The following is a 19,778-nucleotide window of genomic DNA, read 5'->3' as shown; positions in this document are numbered from 1 at the left end:
TACAGCAGAGTCCTCATCCGTTCCAGAGGTAGCGGAGTCACTTGATTTGGATTCTTAATCTTTGGATTCTTCCTCCAATCCCAACTGATGTCTCAAAAATTCTTTGGCTTTAAAAATGGAGTCATTTCCATGACATCTGCTCCCGGTTTTGGGCTCTGACTACCCACCGGTTTCATTTTAAACTTTCTTTGCGAGGCCGCCATTCTATACGATTGTTTACAATTCCAGACCGCTTCTCACTCAAGTAAGTCTCTCAAAACAAAATCGCTGCTTGTTTCCCCTCCTGCCCCCTTAGTTACGCTTATCTGTCCGTTCGCATAAGAGGTGTCCCTCTTTGAGCGCCGCTTTTCCCACGGGGGGGGGGTAGTTCGCTTTTAAAATATTCAATTTATTTTGAACTCACGTTCATTGTCAGTCATTTCTCTGACCTCGCTCACAGTAATCGATATTCCGCTCGATCTCCAGTGCTTGTCCTGGTCGAATCAGCTTGTGCTCGAGGGCCACACAGCAGCAGGACCATCAGGGCAGAGGGAAGCCTTGGGTGGAAGGGTGCAGAGCGGATGTGCCTGATCAGGTTTCTCTGGAGGAATTCCTGGAACTCCGTGGACGTGAAGGCTGCCCCGTTGTCTGAGACTATTGTGTCCGGCAGGCCATGCGTGGCGAAGATCGGGTCGCTCCCCCGCGGTCCGAGGAGAGTGACCGCCATCGCTGATCCACAAACCAGAAGTCTCCCTCACTCCAGAATATCCACAACACATTTCCTCCTCCCCTCTAGGAATACCCTTCCCCAGGTGGGATCAGGGGATCCCCTGCTTTTGCAGGCTCCTGTCTGCTGGCAGCCAGCTGGATGGTGGAAGGGAATTCCCTCACCCTGATGCTGTGCACAACATGCTGACATCACCCAGAAATGGCATCAGTGTGTCAGTGACATCGGGGGGATGCTCTGCTTTTTGGGCAAAACTCTATGGTTTAAGGCCATTTTTACCATAGAGTTTTGCCCCAAAAGCAAAGCATCGCCCCCAAAGTTGCTGATGCACTGGCATCACTTCTGGGTGATGTCAGCACATAGTACAACATTCCCACCCACCCCCAGAATGCCCCCCCCATCTATCTCCCTGCTGTGCTGATGAAGGGACCTGGGAACCCTATTCCCCTCTTGCTGAGACACCATGCACACATTACGGTACATCATGGGAAGGTTCAGTTGCTGCAATAGACGGGGAGGATAATTAGCTTAAGATGGGATGGCTTTCACTCAGAATTGTTGGAATTGCTTGTGTGCTTATTCCCCAGTTCCTATGTATTACATATATGTGATTTATTGCTTTTGGTGAATATTATTATATAATATTGCATTGCCCTAATATCTACTCTACTTTCATGCTATTTCTGTCTGGTTGGTATGTTCAATAACAGTCAGATTTAGTGTAATTCATAGCTCCTGCCTATCATTGTCCCTTTCACAATGTCACCTGAAACAGCACTCCCCCATATTCCACCTGTGTATACAAGGACTTTGATCCCTCGATTGGTGTTGGAAAAGCCCTTATGGAAGCCCTTATGGTACATGGAAGCCCTTATGGTACATGGAAAAGCCCTTATGGAAGCTGTAGTTTCCCCGAATGTCATTTATTGATCTGATTCAAGTATCAAGGAACCTAGGTAGAATCAGTCTCACCTGCTCCATAATCCCCACAAGGCAAAGAAATGAAACTCCATCACCACAGCTATTGTGCAGATGCAAAACTGTTTGGCCACTGTTCAAGGTGGTCAACAGATTGGCCATTCAGCTCACAGGTGATTGCTTTCATACAAAGTATGTTCAGCTATAAAATTCGTTCACCACTTTGCAACAGTAGTGAGTTGGCAAACCCATGTATGTAATATACCATTTCAAATTGCACATGTTAATCTGGTGTGATTGCTGCTCTGTCCTAAATAATTCCTTTCACATGCTAAATAACTCCTTGCAATAATTCCATGGACATAAAAAATGGCCCATCAGGATAAAAGCTAGGATATAACTCTTTTTCTTGTATCCTAGTCCATAAAGAGCAGGGAATTATTTATATATTGATATGTGTTTCATGCCTTCTCCTACTGCTTTTTGTATCTTTCTTCTTGCTGCTGCTTCCTTTACCTTCTGATTCTAACTGCTGTGATGTCAGCACATCCCACTAGTGCCACAGATTTGGGGTGATATGTCGTTAAAAATGGTATACAAGATTTCATGAAATGACTTTGTGGGATTCTGGGAGCCATTTCAGGTTTTCATAGCAGACACAATAGATGTTGTAGTGCCCACTCTGAGATGATGTATGGGGTGCTTGAGGTGGTTCATATGATACCAGGACAAGGGAAATGTCCTTCCTACTCCCCCCCATCAAGTCCCAGTCAATTTTTGGTAGGGCTGCCAAGTCCCCCCAGGGGGCGGGGATTCCCCCACTAAAAGGGCCCCCAATCCGCCAGTCCAGGTCTGGCTGGTGGGGGGAACCCCACCCCCAAAGGGATCAGATCGGGATGACATGCCCAGCATGATGATGTCACCCGGAAGTGATGTCATCACGCTGGGCACATCGCTAGGCAATGCTCTAGCAATCACCCTGAAAACTCTATGGTACCAGAATGTCCCAGAACGGGACCAACTCTCCCCTGCTTATTTTGGTGAGTCACTTGGCAACCCTAATTTTTGGTGGTCCCGTAAGGTTTTCAAGGCAAGAGATATCCAGAGGTGGTTAGCCATTGCCTTCCTCTGCATCCCCACACTGGATCTCAGTACATAGTGATAATTAAAAAGGAATTGTTATTATTATTTTACCTAGCTGTCAGTGTACATGGACCACCACAGAGATTCATAATCAAAAAGAACAAAAACCAAAACCCAAGGACTTTATCATTCCAATCTGGGTAGAATGGTGATGGGCCATGATAGATAGGTTAAGGCAAATAGGTCAGTGGGCCACTGAAGCTTGCTTTTGTGAAGTACAAAGGGCTGTCAGATGAATATTGGATACCCTGTATTACAAATTTGTGAGTATAGGAAATTTTAGAGTTTGGTTCTTTAGATATTGTTAGTGGGAGTTCAGAAGGTTCAAGTACAAAGCAGTATACAATTTAGGGACATTACACTTCTGCAAAATAGGAGCTGCCATTTAAGTAGCACCAGGGCAGGTCTTATTTCTTCATAACAGCAGCCTTCAGAGCAAGTTTTATTGTAGTGTAGCGACATTAAAAAAATGTTCTTCAAGTCTTTCCAGGAACAGTTCATGCCTATGTAATTGAAATGTCTTGCCAATGTGTCGCTTAAACAGCATTAATAATAGTGAACAGGCTTGAGGCAGACTGTTTTCTGCATGATTATATTATATATTTAAAGTCAGCATTATCTCAACTGGTATTTGTCTCTGTCGTTAAAGTGAATGATAAGTAATGCCAGTCTCATGCATTTTATATGCAAAAATACATTCAATTAGGGCTGCATTTGGAGAAGTGTTCTACATACCTGGCTTTTTAAGTATAGCAAAATCCAGTTATTATTCATTGCTGTTACTCATTTTATTATCTTGAACAGTGTGAAAAATCCTTTACAATCCCATCTTTACTGTTCTCATCACACCACGGCCTATCTCTATATTTCCCATGGCAAGGGGTTCCCTATTCTCTTTCATCATCGGGGAAGTTTGTGTCAGGATAGATTTCCTCTTCATAGAAGATATCAGGAAGCCCCCTACCATAAAGGGCTTTAAACTATGCCCTATGTGTCCTTTTCAAGGTTAGTTTTAAAAATAGGTTTCTCTCCCTCAGTATAAACGTCTGTAGTTAATTGTAGTTAAAATGTTTAAATCCCTTCCAGAAGGTTGAAATGGAGCCATATAACACATATTTTAAACTCTAATTTGTTGCGCTGCAAGCAACCTTTGCATAATCACTAGCTTAAAACAAAGAATAAGTGATTATGATTTGCATGTGCAATTATTTGTTTGGCAACTTGTCAGCTGAATCATGTAAATTTTTACTTAGTTGATTCCTCAGAACATTTACCAGATACATGAAATAATGATCCCTATACCCAATAAAACAATCTATGAATGTGTCAACTCATGATCTAATGTGATATTGCAGGTAGAGCACTGAAATTCAAATCTGCGCTCAGCCATGAAGCTTACTGGATAACTTGATGCCTAAGTTACTGTGCATCTCTACTGAAGTTAACTTACAAGGCTGTTGTCAGAATAAAATGAAATGTGTCGGATTCAAAGTACAAAATGGCTCTCAAAGGCTGCGCTCACATAAACTAAATAATCAACTTTCAATCCACTTTCAGTGCAGTTTTGAATTGGATTTTACCAGTTCATGCAGTAAAAATCCAGTTGGAAAGTGCATTGAAAGTGGATTATTTAGTGTGTGTGACCACAGCCAAAGTTAGTGGTAGCAGTCCTTCCTTGTGTGGAATAATGCTTCTGTGAATGGGAGGACTTATCATTTTATGTTACACTGAGTTCCTATGGGGGGTATGAAATACAATGATCCATGATATAGAATGGTAGGGTTTTCTTTTTGCAACAAATAATTTTTAGCACAATCTTCAAACTCTTTTTTTAAAAAATGACTTCATTGTTTTAATAAGAAAGAACTTGCACAGAAGCATTCACTCTTGGCTCTGTAGTTTCAGCTGAGGCCTGAGCTGCTGTTAGTGATTACCGAGGGCCCGGTCACACAGGAGACTTTGATCCGCAAGAGGGACAGATCAGGGGTGCAGCAAGCGGGTGCGATCACACCGCAACATCTGGGAAGTGGCGTGCACCCGTCCCCGATCCGTCTCTTCTGGCCTAAGATGCAGATTAAAAAAAAACCCTACAAAACACTACTACTTACCTGAAAATCCGCAGCAGGGGCGGCCGTGGGATTGCCGGCGCACCCATCTCCAGCAGCATGCGAGGCCCCCGGCCAAACTGCGCAGGCGCACACATGCGCAGCGGGCTGCCTCGCTCACCGATTCGTGGCCCCCCCCCCCCCGGCATCTGATCATGCCGGGGAGCAACTGCGCTGCGGCTCGGGGGATCTGTCTGATCCCGCTGCTGCGCATCTTTTTTGATGTGGCTCAAAAAAGCCGCACTTCAGCCGCACCTTTCCCCCCAGTGTGACTGGGGCCCTAGTATAGTTTCTGAGTGAGTAGCACAGCATCATTTCCAGCCTGGCAGTGTTAACTTTTGCTGTAGCTCTGATACCTTGCCCTAGTGGCCCTTTCCCCCTATATTGTTCAGTGTTTAAATTTGTTATTGTAATATACCCAGTTCAGACTGCGTGGCCAGCTTGGGCTCCACGCGGTCAAGCACAAACGTCGAGCTTCGCTCAAAGAGACAATGGACTATGCGAATCCTAGCCATGCCCATCAGTGGGCTAGGTTCTTGGCCTATGGAACTCTCAGCCACTGTATGGAGCCTATGGAACTCTCGGCCACGGTAAATAACCTATTGGGAAATGAGGGGGTGTTATGGGGAATATAAGCTGGCCTGTGAGCCGTCTAAAGTTGTCTTGTTCTTGATCTAATAAAGTACGCTAAGCTGAAATCACTCGTCCGTCTGCATACTTTTCAGTTATAAAGTTTAACTTGAAATTCAGACATGCTGCTAGTTCTCTTATCACTGTGCAGATAAAATACTTTTTTTGTATAAAATCCACTTTTTATTTTCAACTTTTATTTTTCCCCTATGTCTCAGATGACAAAAAGTAAGACAGATGTGCTAAGGTAACATTGGCAGTAATTGATCCCATTCAAAATTTACTTTTTAATTGAAAATTCATGCCTGACCCATGTTCAAAGCTCCTCAAGGTATGGTAGATGTCTGTAATTAGACTTTCCTAGTACTTTTTCTTGTATTAATTAGATGAGTGAATAGTAGGAGCTTACATTTCTAATCTTTCAGTATACAGTGATGTGCCATGATTAAATATTTTACATTCAATATTGTCATTTGAGAGAGAGAGTACTACACAGTTTTATTTTGTTACAGTCTTCAGCAGCCTGCTGCTTTGGTTTGAAGATACAACAATAAACTATCCTTCTCTATTGCCTTTTTAGTCTCTTTTGTCTCACTTGGAGACAGCCTCATCACACAATAATACTGGGGTTATGTAAGAGGTCAGCTTATTCACCTTTGTCAGATAGGAAGTATGGGTAATCAATTTACTGTTAAGGAAGATAATTACTAGATTGGATATCCAGCTGAAACAAGTGTTTGAATTATCCACAGACAATTCTTTTCTACAGCTCATTCATCACCTGTCCAAGTGTACATATAATTTCTGTGATAAATTACAAAAGTGTGGGCTGTGACCTTGTTGTATATCCAGACAGTACCAGTTAATACTGATACAGCAAGACTGAGGAACTAAACTGTACAGATGCTATACATCCAGAAGGCTCAGCAGAGACATGACACATTGGATAAACTAAACCTTTAGTTGGAAAGTAAGATTTTCAAACCCACAATTGAGTCAAATATGATTTTACAATTTGATTTAATTTTAATTTTAATTTTTTTGAATACATTAGCACTATTAGTTTTTGGAAATTCTGTATTGAGGAAAAATTTCTATTAGTGCATGCACCCACAAGTTTTCTTGCACTGGTATAGCTTATTCGAATAATAGAATCATAGCATCACAGAGATGGAAGGGGCCATACAAGCCATCAAGTCCACCCCCCTATTCAAGGCAGGATCAGCTTAAAGCATCGCTTACAAGTGTTTGTCCAGACACTGCTTAAAGACCGCCAGTGAAGAGGAGCTCACCACCTCCCTCACTGAACTGCCCTTCTGGTTTTCCTGATACCGTGCCAGTATCTCCTCACCCATAATTAAATCCCATTATTACAAGTCTTATCCTCTGCTGCTAACTGAAAGAGCATCTTACCCTTCTCTAAACGATAGCTCTTCAAATACTTTAAAACAGTACTCACATCCCCCTCACCTCCTCTTCTCCAGGCTGAACACTGCCAGTTTGCATAGCCGTTCTTCGTAAGGCTTAGCCTCTAGGCCCCCAATCATCCTCTTTGCTCTCCTCTACACCCATTCCATTCTGTCCACATCCTTTTTGAAATGAGGCCTCCAGAACTGCACACAATACTCCAGGTGTGGCCTGACCAACGCAGTGTACAGTGGGACTATGACATCTTGCAATTTGGATGTTATGCCTCTGTTGATACACCCCAAGATGGCATTAGCCTTTTTGTTGTTGTTGTTGTAGGCAGTGCTTTTTTTTTTAAGAACCAATACAGACTTCCACCAGTTCCCCTCTCAGGACTTTGTAGAGCCCCGCAGTACCAGTGAGTACCATCTCAAAAGAAGCCCTGGTTATGGAACTTTTTCCAGTTATTGGGAGGTAGAAGTATTTTTTTCTCTTGTATTGTTTTTTGTTTTGTATCTGTGCCCTCACCTAATTATATGTAACAAAATATAAAAAATAATAATTGTATGCCATCCACCAGCTCATGAGGACCCCAGAACCATGGGGTTTTCAAGGTGAGAGATGAGCAGAGGCTGTTTGCCGTTACCTTCTTCTGTAAAGCAGCCTCTGTCTTCCTTAATGGTCTCCTATGCATATACAAACCATGGCCGACACTGCTTGGTTTACAGGCTCTAACCAAGGTTGCCAATAATCCTTCTGTAGCCAAATGTATGAACCTGCTCTTGGCCTCATTCTGGTTACAGTTAAGTCAGGAGACTTCATCCAAACTGCTTTGCCCCCTATATCTATTCCCTTCCCGGAAGAACTGCAGCTTCAAGAAGCAATTTCTCATTTTCAGTAAAGCTGATTAACTTAATTTTATTCTTTTTAAATATAATGCCAGTTTATTTTGTACATTACTCAGAAAACATTAATGCTGAAAAACTGTATACATTTTCTAAATAAAAAAAGAAGATAATAGGGTTAGGCCAGACCACAGAAATGATGCTTTGGTACGATGCTTTAATTCAATTTCATGAGTTACGGTGGTGGACCATAGTTAAGAAAGTTGTAAAAAAGAACTGAGCTAATGCACATTGGTATATTACTATTTATTTTTCACTATTGCTAAATGAAACTTTCATCTACAAAAGTTGTAAATTTCTGGAAATTAGATGAGGGGACAAATGACAGGAAGAGCTATCAACTTTAGGTCCTGATGGTAAGGTTACAGTACGATTGTGATTGAAAGATATATATCAAAGTCCTAGCAAATCTGATCAATTAACATTTTTAAATTTAACATAAAGGGCTGTCAAGTTATATCAGAACAAGATACATGGTGTTTTATTCATACCTCCATGAAAATTCATATTCTGTGCATATTATGGCAGCCAGTATTTGAACAAAATCCATTCTAGTTGTCATGATGATGCTTGAAACCAAGAGGGGGTATCCAAGTAGCCTTCCAATCCAAACAGAGCTGCCATGTGGTATTAGAGCCAGTCTGATGTAGTGGTTGGACTACAGAACTATAGCCAAGGAGACATGAGTTCAAATTCCCTCTCTGGTGTTAGTTTAACCCAACATTAGTATTCATGTCCTGGCCTGGATGGCCCAGGAGAGCCTGATCTTGTCAGTTCTCAAATGCTAAGTACTTGGATGGAAGACCACCAAGAAAGTCCAGGGTCACTAAAAGAGGCAGGGAATGGCAAACCACCTCTGTTCGTGTCTTGCCTTGAAAACATTACAGAGTTGCCAGATGTCAGCTGTGGCTTGATGACAGCACTTTCTACCACCAGTGGAGCAGGTGATGAGCTTACCCACCTGAGGAATCCTTGACTGGGTTATTTTCTGGGTCTGCCCTGAGTCAGCTGTGACTTGACAGCACTTGCTGCTTTCAACCATTGTTAATGTCTGTGCCTTCCTTTCAGGGGAGGGGTGGGGGAATGGAATCCAGAAGGTAAAATGATGGTGTATTTTAAAAAGTCTTAGAGTGTGCCTCAGATATATGGAGCGTGCCTGTTCACTGTATAATTAATCTACTACCAAGCTTTGTGTGCTTCGTGTTTTGCTAAAAATAAAAAGAATCCAGTGGAAAATATCTAAATATAGATTACTTCATTACCACTAAATCATTCTCAAAAGGAGCCAACATTTGATTTCTGCAGGAACCAAGCTAAGTGCAATTCCGTCTGCAATCAGAAGGAATTACAGTTATGAAACTATCCCCTAAACCTTAAGAAAACGGAACCCATAGGCAATTGCATTTTTTTTTATTAGATGCCCTAATTATTAGGCCTTTCAGAAAGAGGAGAAATGAAAATATTATGCATGGATTCAGTCTTTTTGTTATCTGAATTGTTATTCTTTGCAAGTCCACAAAATACGGTCAGCATCCATATGGAAAAGAATGAGTAATTCTGGTCCTCAGAGTCACCATTTGAAAAGACAGAAATTTGCCCCCTGTCCAGGTAGATAGTTTCTCTTGTCCACTGCTGCAAGGGGGGGCATTAGCCAGAGCCAGTTCTAGGCAAGGTGCCTCCCATGGGGTTGTTAAGAGAAAGCCTCTTAATTCCTCTTTGCCCAGTCTCTCCCTGAAATCCAACTATCCTTTTCTTTTCCTCTTTTTAGGAAATTGGAGTCCATTTCAAATTATGCTTTGATCCAAGAAAAACCTGAAGAGAGAAAGGGGCAGGAAAATGCAAAATTTCAGAATTTTACTCTGTAGATGCTCAGAGGCAGGTAATACTTTCCCAAACCTCCCTACCCTCCTGTTGGAGCACCACCCTGTGGTGTATATCATAAAACAACTGCCAGAGCTGAAGTTACAAAAGGTGATATTTCTTCAGGATAAATTAAACAGAAATCCTTATTTTAACAGATAAAAAAAGAGAATAAAAGGAATCAGTGGCTCATATCTAACAAAATGAATTTTGGAAAAATAAACCCTCATTTCTATAACAACAGTAGCCCCCAGTGATCCACCACGTTACCCTTCTGTGTATGCTGCATGTCATGTGTGCACAATATGTTACCAAACTTTGCAAGTCTAAATCAGGCTTTGCCATAATTTTTTAAAACTCAAGCAAGAGATCAGGAGATCTCTTTGTAACTGTAAAACAATCTTTTCCCAAAGATATTTTTGCCTGTCCTCTCCTATCGGATGTGTCCATTGCTGTTTTTGCTGTTTGCCTTTCTTTCAGACTGTTTTAATTACTTTGTTTAACTCTATGGTTTCATAGTTTACACCTGGTGCCATGAACATTGTGAATTCAACTGATGTGGAAAGGGAAAAGAAGCAGGGAACAGGGGTAGAGAGAATGACAAAAACATTCCCGACTGCCTGATTGCTTTACACTTCTAACAGCTATTCCACAGTTTTGCATCTGCCCAGTAACAGAGATGCAGGAGTTTAATTTTCTTACTTAATGGGGGTTTATGTATCTTCCCCACAATTCTACCTGATCGGCTAAGTCAATTAATTAAATAATGTGATAATAGAACTTAAGGCCTTTCAGAAAGAGGAGAAATGAAAATATTATCCCCAAAACTATACAAAAATTCATATGCATGAAGTAAAATTGGCAACATAGGACTTAAATAACACCAGATTAGAAGACTTTTAAAAATATAGCCAATTATTTTAAACACAGTATTGCAGTCACATGACTACCTATTATACAATTTTGCAGCTCACTCAGTCCCATGCTCATTTTCTCGGTCCTGAAATACTGAAGACAGTGTACTTGCTGTTTTTGCACAGAGCTTTGCCTCATCTATTTGTGGCAGTCATATTGGAAATGACCAAGATTGCTTTTGTGATAATAGAACTTAAGGCCTTTCAGAATGTGCGTGCGTGTATGTGCGTGCGTGTGTGTGTGCACGGGTGTGTGTATACATTCGTTGTAAGATAGTGCAAACTAAGAATTTAACTACTGCCTATAGCTTCTTTAAAGAAAACTCATTTAATCCATTGATTTTTTTTCTCAGTAGACTTTCTGCTAACCAAAGTTGATCGAAGAGCGTTATTACTGATAAGACAGGCCTGCAGGAAGTCCAGAACTGTGATTGTGGCGATTTTAATTACTCACATATTGATCAGGATAACCACTATGCAAACACAAAGGAAACCATCCTGATGGCAAAGATAATGTATGGCACTTTTGCACAGTATTTTTCTGTGAAATATCAAACCAATCTTGAATCAAACGTCTTATATATTACATTACTACTTTCTGCACACATCTTTTTATGCCTTAAAGATACTGAATATAAAAAAGCATACTAGGCAGTATGTTTTTCCTCAGTCTTATTGTGAATCTGATAAAATTGTTTATCGTTTGAGGGAAAGCTGAAGTCAGTGAAACTGAAATTGTACAGTTTTGGGTCATATAAATATATGAAAAAATTGTAGGCATAAAAAGTAAATGGAGTAAAATGTGATTAAACAAGATCTACAAGGAAAGACAGAAAGAGCTACAGTGCATTTATAAAGCAACAGCTCACACAAAATATATTAGTACACAAAGATGATGCAGGGAAGGCTGAGTTTATAGTATCAGTCTTCATCCTTTTCAAACTACAAGAGCTGGCATAATGTAATGGTGAAGACAATGAGCTCTGGTTCAGACAGTCCCAGCCTGGGACCAATATACCTTAAGTACTGCCTTCTTGCATATGAACCTACCCACTAGGCTAGATGGGTAGCAACCTAAGAAAGGGCTTTCTCCATTGTGGCACCAAAACTTTGGAATTCCCTCGCCAGGGAGATTTGCCTGTCTACCTCTATGAGTGTTTTCCACCATCAGATAAAGACTTTTTTTCTTCCATCTGGCATATCCCTAATAATAGTTTCTGGCTTTCCTTCTAGTGTTGTTTCTCTATATGTTTTAAATGAATTTTATATATTTGTATGTGTTTATTTACCACATTTATTTATTTATTTAGTACCAGACCACCTCACATGTCTCTTGAGAAACCTGTATAAGGGCCAAGAAGCGACAGTTAGAACCGGATATGGAACAACTGATTGGTTCAGCATAGGAAAAGGAGTACGACAAGGATGTATACTGTCACCTTGCTTATTTAATATATATGCAGAGTACATCATGCGAAATGCTGGCCTGGATGAATCACAAGCAGGAATTAAGATTGCTGGGGAAAAGATCAACAACCTCAGATATGCAGATGATACCACTCTAATGGCTGAAAGTGAAGAGGAACTAAAGAGCCTCTTGCTCAGGGTAAAAGAGGAGAGCGCAAAAGTGGGCTTGAAGCTCAACATCAAAAAAACTAAGATCATGGCATCCGGCTCCATCACTCCTTGGCAAGTAGAAGGGGAAGTCATGGAAGTAGTGACAGACTTCACGTTCCTGGGATCCCAGATCACCGCAGACTGTGACTGCAGCCATGAAATTAAAAGACGCCTGCTCCTTGGGAGGAAAGCGATGGCGAACCTAAACAGCATGATAAAAAGTAGAGACATCACCCTGCCAACAAAAGTCCGCATGGTCAAAGCAATGGTATTCCCAGTAGTCATGTATGGCTGCGAGAGTTGGACTATAAGGAAGGCCGAGCGCCGAAGAATAGATTCTTTTGAACTATGGTGCTGGAGAAGACTCTTGAGAGTCCCTTGGACTGCAAAAAGATCAAATCAGTCAATCCTAAAAGAAATCAACCCTGACTGTTCCCTGGAAGGCCAGATAATGAAACTGAAGCTCAAATACTTTGGCCACCAAATGAGAAGGGAGCACTCCCTGGAGAAGACCCTGATGCTGGGAAAGATTGAAGGTCAAAGAAGACGGGGACAGCAAAGGATGAGATGGTTAGACAGTGTCATCGATGCAACGAACATGAAATTGAGCCCACTTCAGAGGACGGCGGAAGACAGGAGGGCCTGGCGGGAGATGATCCATGGGGTCGCGAAGAGTCGGACTCGACTGTGCGACTGAACAACAACAAATTTCTCTTAATTGAATTTTATATTTTAACCATATTTTAATTCTTAAGATGTGTTGATGTTTTTATTCAGGTGGGTAGCCATGTTGATCTGAAGCAACAGAACAAAGTTTGAGTCCAGTGGCACCTTTAAGACCAACAAAGTTTAATTCTGGGAAAATAAGCTTTCATGTACATGAAGTGTACTGAAGAAGTGTGCATGTTCATGAAAGCTTATACCCAGAATTAGATTTTGTTGGTGCCACTGGACACAAACTTTGTTTCGATGTTTTTATGTTTGCCGCTTTGTGGACCCTAATTGGGTGGGAAGGTGGCAAACATTTTTTTAAAAAATAAATAAAATACACTCACTAGATGGCCTTAAGCAAGCCATTTCAATCCTCACCTCCCCTTCTGCGATATGGGAATTGTGATACTTGCCTACCCTGAAAGGCTATTATAAACATTGCAACAATATAATGCATGCAACGTGCTTTCAGTGCTGCTCTTCAAACACTAAATTGTTGATCTAATTTTCAACATGGTTTCATGTGTGGATAATTTAATCTGGAGACTGGGGCCATGGGCACATAAGCTATATCTTTCTACAAAACCAAAAATAGTTCCAGGTTTGCAGAAAAATCTGAACCCCAAAACAAATGGGAATTAAACCCCCCACAAACATACACACAAATGATAGAAACCATACCTGTTTGGGAGAGACGCGCTCTTCCTGCAGTTTGGTGTAGTGGTTAAGTGTGCGAAATCTAATCTGGGAGAACCAGGTTTGATTCCCCACTCCTCCACTTGCAGCAGCTGGATGACCTTCGGCATGCCATAGTGCTGTCAGAGCTGTTCTCTCAAGGACAGTTCTGGAAAGAGCTCTCTCAGCCCCACCTACCTCACAGGGTGTCTGTTGTGGGGAGGGGAAGGGATAGGAGTTTGTAAGCCGCTCTGAGACTCCGTGTGAAGGGCGAGGTATAAATCCAATCTCTTCTCTTCTTCTTCTCTTCTTATTTATCTATAAGATTTATACACTGCCTCTCCAGAGACCTGCAGGATCCTTCTTGCAAAATAGAATACAATATAATCATAAAAACGGCATAAAATCATGAAAATTAAACAACCATTAATATCTATTCATTGAATATCCAGCTAGAGCATGAAAACAGCATAAAATAGTGGCCTAAAACGATCATTATAAAGTAATCATCAGGCTAGAAGCAGTCTGTAAAAGCAATTTTAAAGGATCAGACCCCTGGGTAAAAAGGAATGTTTTGGTCTGCCACCTAAAAGAAAGTAGGGAGGGCATTCCCAGGCAAAGAATCTTGACCTACCTGCTGAATGTTATGTAGTGTACAAAATAATTTTGCCTTTGTAAAATTCCCCCCCCCAAAAAAAGATATTGTTGCATTTAATCTATGATTTTGGACTAATACTGAAAAATGGTGAATAATAGTACAACTGCTTTTTCATTTTCACACTTCAACCTTTTAGCAGACCATAGAAACATAAGCAGTTGGCTGACATGCTGTTTCCCTCTTGCGTTAACTGAGAATGGAGTCATAGCAGGTCAGAGAGGCTGGGTTTTGATATTTGACAAAGTAATGGAAATGAAAGTGAGAGTTACTTCCACATCCTCTTTTCACATTTCTAGTGCAATGTGTGAAGTAGGAATTCATACTTGTCCTCACACTCTGATATCAAAAGATGTGCCAGAGTTCTTCCTTTTTTCATTAGCTTAAATATTTGAACCAGTCCTGCATCTGTGTGATCCTCCTTTCCATCATCAGGACATATCTGCTCAATCTGTTAGCATTGTGCATAGATCCCACCCCACCAGTCAAGTTAATCTTGCACTCCTCATATTCCAGAATTAATGTGGAAGTCATGGTCTCCCATGGACATTCTTCTAGCCATGCTTAGTTCTTTCTGCCAATGTCACACAAATATGAACCCCCTAATACAAAAACATGCAAAGACCACCCATTATACACAAGGTTTACTTAAATTATGGGCAACCTGTTTGAGTCTTATCGGAACACTTACTTTGAAGAACAGGATTCTGTCGTTCGGGCACACTGAAGCGTGGAACTTATATTGTTAGTGGATTGATACTTCTGCTTTTGGACTGGTCTAGAAATACTTTTTTGTAAGTTCTAAGTTTCTGTGTATCACAATTACTTGGACACAATGTTTTTCAGAACATCTTAAATGTGTATCAGAGGGCAGAACCAGAGCTGTTTGGGGGCAGGAACGCACAGGAACGGAGTTCTGGCTGGCGTCAGAGTTGGCCACGGCCACTACAGCCAAAACCTCTGCGTGCGTGGCTAGAGAGGGAAGGCCTGGAGAGTGACCCCCGCAGCAACTCCGAGGCGGGTGGGCCAAGGGGGGCCCTGAAAGGATCGGGGAGACATTTAAATGCCTCCCCATGCCTTCCCCAGCCTGTCCAAGGGCCAGCTTGCCCAGGGTTCCCACAGCCACGGGACGCCCGGGCAAGCCAAGGGAAGGCATGGGTTGTGTCCTAATATGCTAATGTACTGTGCTGTCAGGGGTGTGGCCTATTATGCTAATGAGTTCATGCTGGGCTTTTTCTACAAATAAAAGCCCTGGGCAGAACTGTTACCCAAATCGATCCCTGTGTTGGAGTATGCACACATAAAGCATCCCCTACATGTGTAAAGCAAGACTGAGACTCCAGAGAATCTTTTGAGTCAGCTGTTTACAGTTTGGGCATGATAGGAAGAAATCTTTCAGGAAGAAAAGAAGGAAAGGAGACAAGTACCTAACCAAAAAGTTGAGGCTGGGACTTACCCCATTGCTGCCTTTGTGGGGCTGGAGAACATTGGGCAGCCACTTGCCATGCAGTCTGCGTTCTGCTGACCATGTGGTTCAGAGTATGGGCGGGTACTACAGCAGTGCTTGTCTGGTCCATCTGCATGCTGGGCCAGTGTCATGTGGGGGCAGGGCTGTAGACAGTCTTGGGGCTCCATCTGCCTGCCCCTCCTCTGTTAAGAAATGCTGCTTGTGAGACTGCATCCCTGTTTCTTCACAGTTTTTCAGCTGATCAGTTGCCGGACTTTACCCAGGACTAGTCTACATGGTCAGCTGGCCAGGCCATCAGAGTACTGCTGATCTGGGCTGGCCCTATAGCAACAGGGTGCCAGGCAGCTGGTTCACACCTCTTTCCCAGAGGAAGCCTTGTTTATCTCACACCAGCCTCAATTTAAAGATCCAGGAACAGCTGATTGGCAGTTGGCAACAAATGGCAACCAGATCTTTCAGCTGCTGCCATCTGTAGAGCTAGGGCCCGGCACTGACTGTGGTCCTCTGATATTTCTGGATCAGGGTTTTTTGAGAGGTGCAGCCGGCTTACTCTTCACGTGGTGGCAGGGTGCATGGTGACATGCCCCCCTGTGCTTAACCAAGAGCAGCAGGGAGTCAGGGGCTTCGACCCACGCTACGGTACAACATCCACCCACTGGCATCCCTGCTGCAATGAGGTCTTCATCAGGGTGGGTGACCCTAACACCCCACTGTCTCTCCTTTGTAGCTGGGGTTTTTGAGTATCCCAGGGGACCAAAGGCCCGACTTCATGGCTAATGTACTTGGGCATTTACATTGATTCAGTCAAGGGCACTTCACATCTCACGGAGGATAACCTATTATCCCTTAACATTTTGTTCCAGCAAGTAATTGACAGCCAAAAAAGCACCCCCAGGGAAATATAGGCCCTCCTTGAACACTTTAATTTTGTCTGCTAGGTGGTGTTCCCAGGGCATGCATTTTGCGCATGGCTTTCCTGTGCCATCTCAGGGGTCCAGGGGCCCCAATCACTATATTAGGATAACACGTGGCATCAATGAGTACCTGGGGGTATGACTCAACTTCCTGAGGGATTTCAATGGCATCTCTTTTTGGCAATCAACTCTTGGCCCAGGTGGCTCTCTTCAGTTACACACTGACGCTTCTGGCAGTCTGGGTTTCGGCATGTATTTCACAGGGTGCTGGTGTTCTAGATGGTGGCCATCACAATGGGTTGATACAGTCCTGACCTTTTTGGAATGCTTTCCCTTTCTAGCTGCGGTCATCATGTGGAGGGGTATGTTCTGTAGAAAGTGTGTTCCTTTTGGGTTTGACAACCAAGATATTGTCAGAGTCATTAACAGTCAGTCCTCACACTCTGAGCAGGCCATGCATCTGGTTTGCAGGTTTATGTTAACCTGCCTTGAATTTAACACCTCTTTCTCAGCATGTTACATTACAGGAAGTGGTAACGGCATCATAGATGCATTTTCTTGATTTCAAGAAGAGTGATTCTGCACACTGGTCCCTGGGGCAAACCTGCACCCGGCCACTTCCTGGAGGAACTATGGACACTCAGAAACAGGAACAGGTCCCTACCCTCCTCTAAGTGACAGTACTTCAAATACTCTCTTAAGAGGTCTTGGGGTGGAGCCAATTCAGTGGCATGCCCAGCTCAGGGGCTGTTAGAGGGGCTCTCACCATCATGTGGTGAGGGAACCAAGCAGCGGCCAGTGTCCATGTGGCTCCTGGGGTTTGCCACTTCTTGGTTGCAACCCCAACAGGTGAGCTGGGAGGTGGGGTTAATTGGGTAGCAGGCAAGTCTGCCCAACTCTGGATTCATTCCAATGCTGTGCCAATGCTCCTGAGATGTATTCAGTAAAGCTGTGGCCTTTTATTTCTCCAAATCACTTGTTATTGTTGTATTCTGTCTCATCTGCGCTCCTCCCTCTGCCCCTGGGCCCAGAAGTAACTTTTATTAACCTTACCAATATACAGAATAGAAAAGGCAACAGAAAAGATAGCAGCACAAGAGGCTGAACAATTCACTCGCAACAATATGTTAGCTAGTAATTTGCTTGTGGCTATCCAATAAAACAATTCACTTTTGCAAACTTCTAAAGTTCAGCTTTATTACTCTGAACTAATACTCAATTAAATTTACTTGTGACCTAAGTTATGTTCTTTCCATGTGACTTGTTCAGAGAGAAACCAACCTGGACAGAAGAGACAGGTGTGGAGTTGCCTAAAATGGAACCAAAAAATGCAAAGGGATAAATAGGGAGGGTGTTTCAAGAGTAAGAAGGACGGAGACTCTAGCCAGGTAAGGATGCTATGAGGGGGAAGACCAGCTAGCTCTATGGCTGACTGACTGGTGGGTGAAGCTAAAAGATGGGAGCAGACAGAAAGAAGCAGATAGGGAGCAGATGGAAAAAAGGCAGAATGGAAGAGGGAAATATACTTTACCAGTATTGATGAGAAAGTTAGGTGATTTCATGTATATGACAATGGAAGGTCTAGGAGCAGAACCAAGTACAAAACTGGATGGTTTGAAAAGCCCTTTTATGTTACTGGAGTCTCTTGAGCTTGGATAGGGGAAGCAGGGCTCTTGGCCAAAACTGGTGAAGAATTAACATCCAAATGCCAAAATTCAGGATCCAGATCTTTGGTGACATTTACATAAGAACATAAGAGATGCCAATGTTGGATCAGGCCAAAGGCCCATCCAGTCCAACACTCTGTATCACACAGTGGCCAGAAATACCAGTGCCATCAGGAGGTCCACCAGTGGGGCCAGGACATTAGAAGCCATCCCACTGTTGACCCCCCAAAGCACCAAGATGACAGAGCATCACTTGCCCCAGAGTCCCTATCTATACCTTGTGGCTAATAGCCACTGATGGACCTCTGCTCCATATGCCTATCTAATTCCCTTTTGAAGCCATCCATGCTTGTAGCCGCCACCACTTCCTGTGGCAGTGAATTCCAAGTGTTAATCACTCTTTGGGTGAAGAAGTACTTTCTTTTATCCGTTCTAACCCGACCGCTCAGCAATTTCATGGAGTGCCCACGAGGTCTTGTATTGTGAGAGAGGGAGAAAAGTACCTCTTTCTCTACCTGCTCTTTCCCATGCATAATCTTATAAACCTCAATCATGTCATCCCTCAGTCATCGTTTCTCCAAGCCCTAAGCGCCTTAACCTTTCCTCATAGGGAAAGTGTTCCAACCCCTTTATCATTCGAGTTGCCCTTTTCTGTACTTTTTCCAAAGCGATAATATCCTTTTTAAGGTGTGGTGACCAGAATTGCACACAGTATTCCAGATGAGGTTGCACCATTGATTTATATAGCGGCATTATGATATTGGCTGATCTGTTTACAATACCCTTCCTAATAATCCCCAGCATAGCATTGGCCTTCTTTATTGCAGTCACACACTGTCTCGACATTTTCAGTGAGTTATCTACTACAACTCCAAGATCTCTCTCTTGATCAGTCTCTGCCAGTTCAGACCCCATCAACGTGTTCATTACCACCAAGGTGTATCACCAAAACATCAGGCGGAGGACCACGTCTCTCCCCGAACAGTAGCGGCATCAACTGAGGCCAGTGCATGCCTCTTCGGCCAAGCCACTCGACCTCTGCCCGCTCACTGCATCCCAACTGAGATCCGATGGTCGTTCTCTTGGCCCGGTGCCCGGCCCAGAACACCATACTGTGGCCACATATCAACACACGGCTCCTTCGGTGGCCACCAACAGCACCTGAAACAGAAACTAGGTTAACCAATAAGACAAAAGCCCCAAGGCTCAAAAACAGCATGCTGCTATTCTTAACAAACTGAATAAGCAGCTCAAACTTTGCAGGTACGGACATACGTTTTGTAACGTGCTGACCGCCACCTGCCAATTCTCTGGACGTCAGGTCCCTGATATCCCATAGCTGCCGCAGTGGAAGCCGCCCCAATCCTAAAAGAGTGCGTTCCAAATTGAAAACTACCAAGGCCCAAAGCAACCAGAGCCCTCTTGGTAATTGCCCAAAATTGAAATTTAGTCAAGGGCGACCCATCCTTATGCAGAAACAGGA

This window comes from Gekko japonicus, unplaced genomic scaffold, assembly GCF_001447785.1.
Source record: "Gekko japonicus isolate JY-2015 unplaced genomic scaffold, Gekko_japonicus_V1.1 scaffold132, whole genome shotgun sequence".
NCBI classification, from domain to species: Eukaryota; Metazoa; Chordata; class Lepidosauria; order Squamata; family Gekkonidae; genus Gekko; species Gekko japonicus.
Note: the sequence above shows the minus strand (reverse complement) of the source record.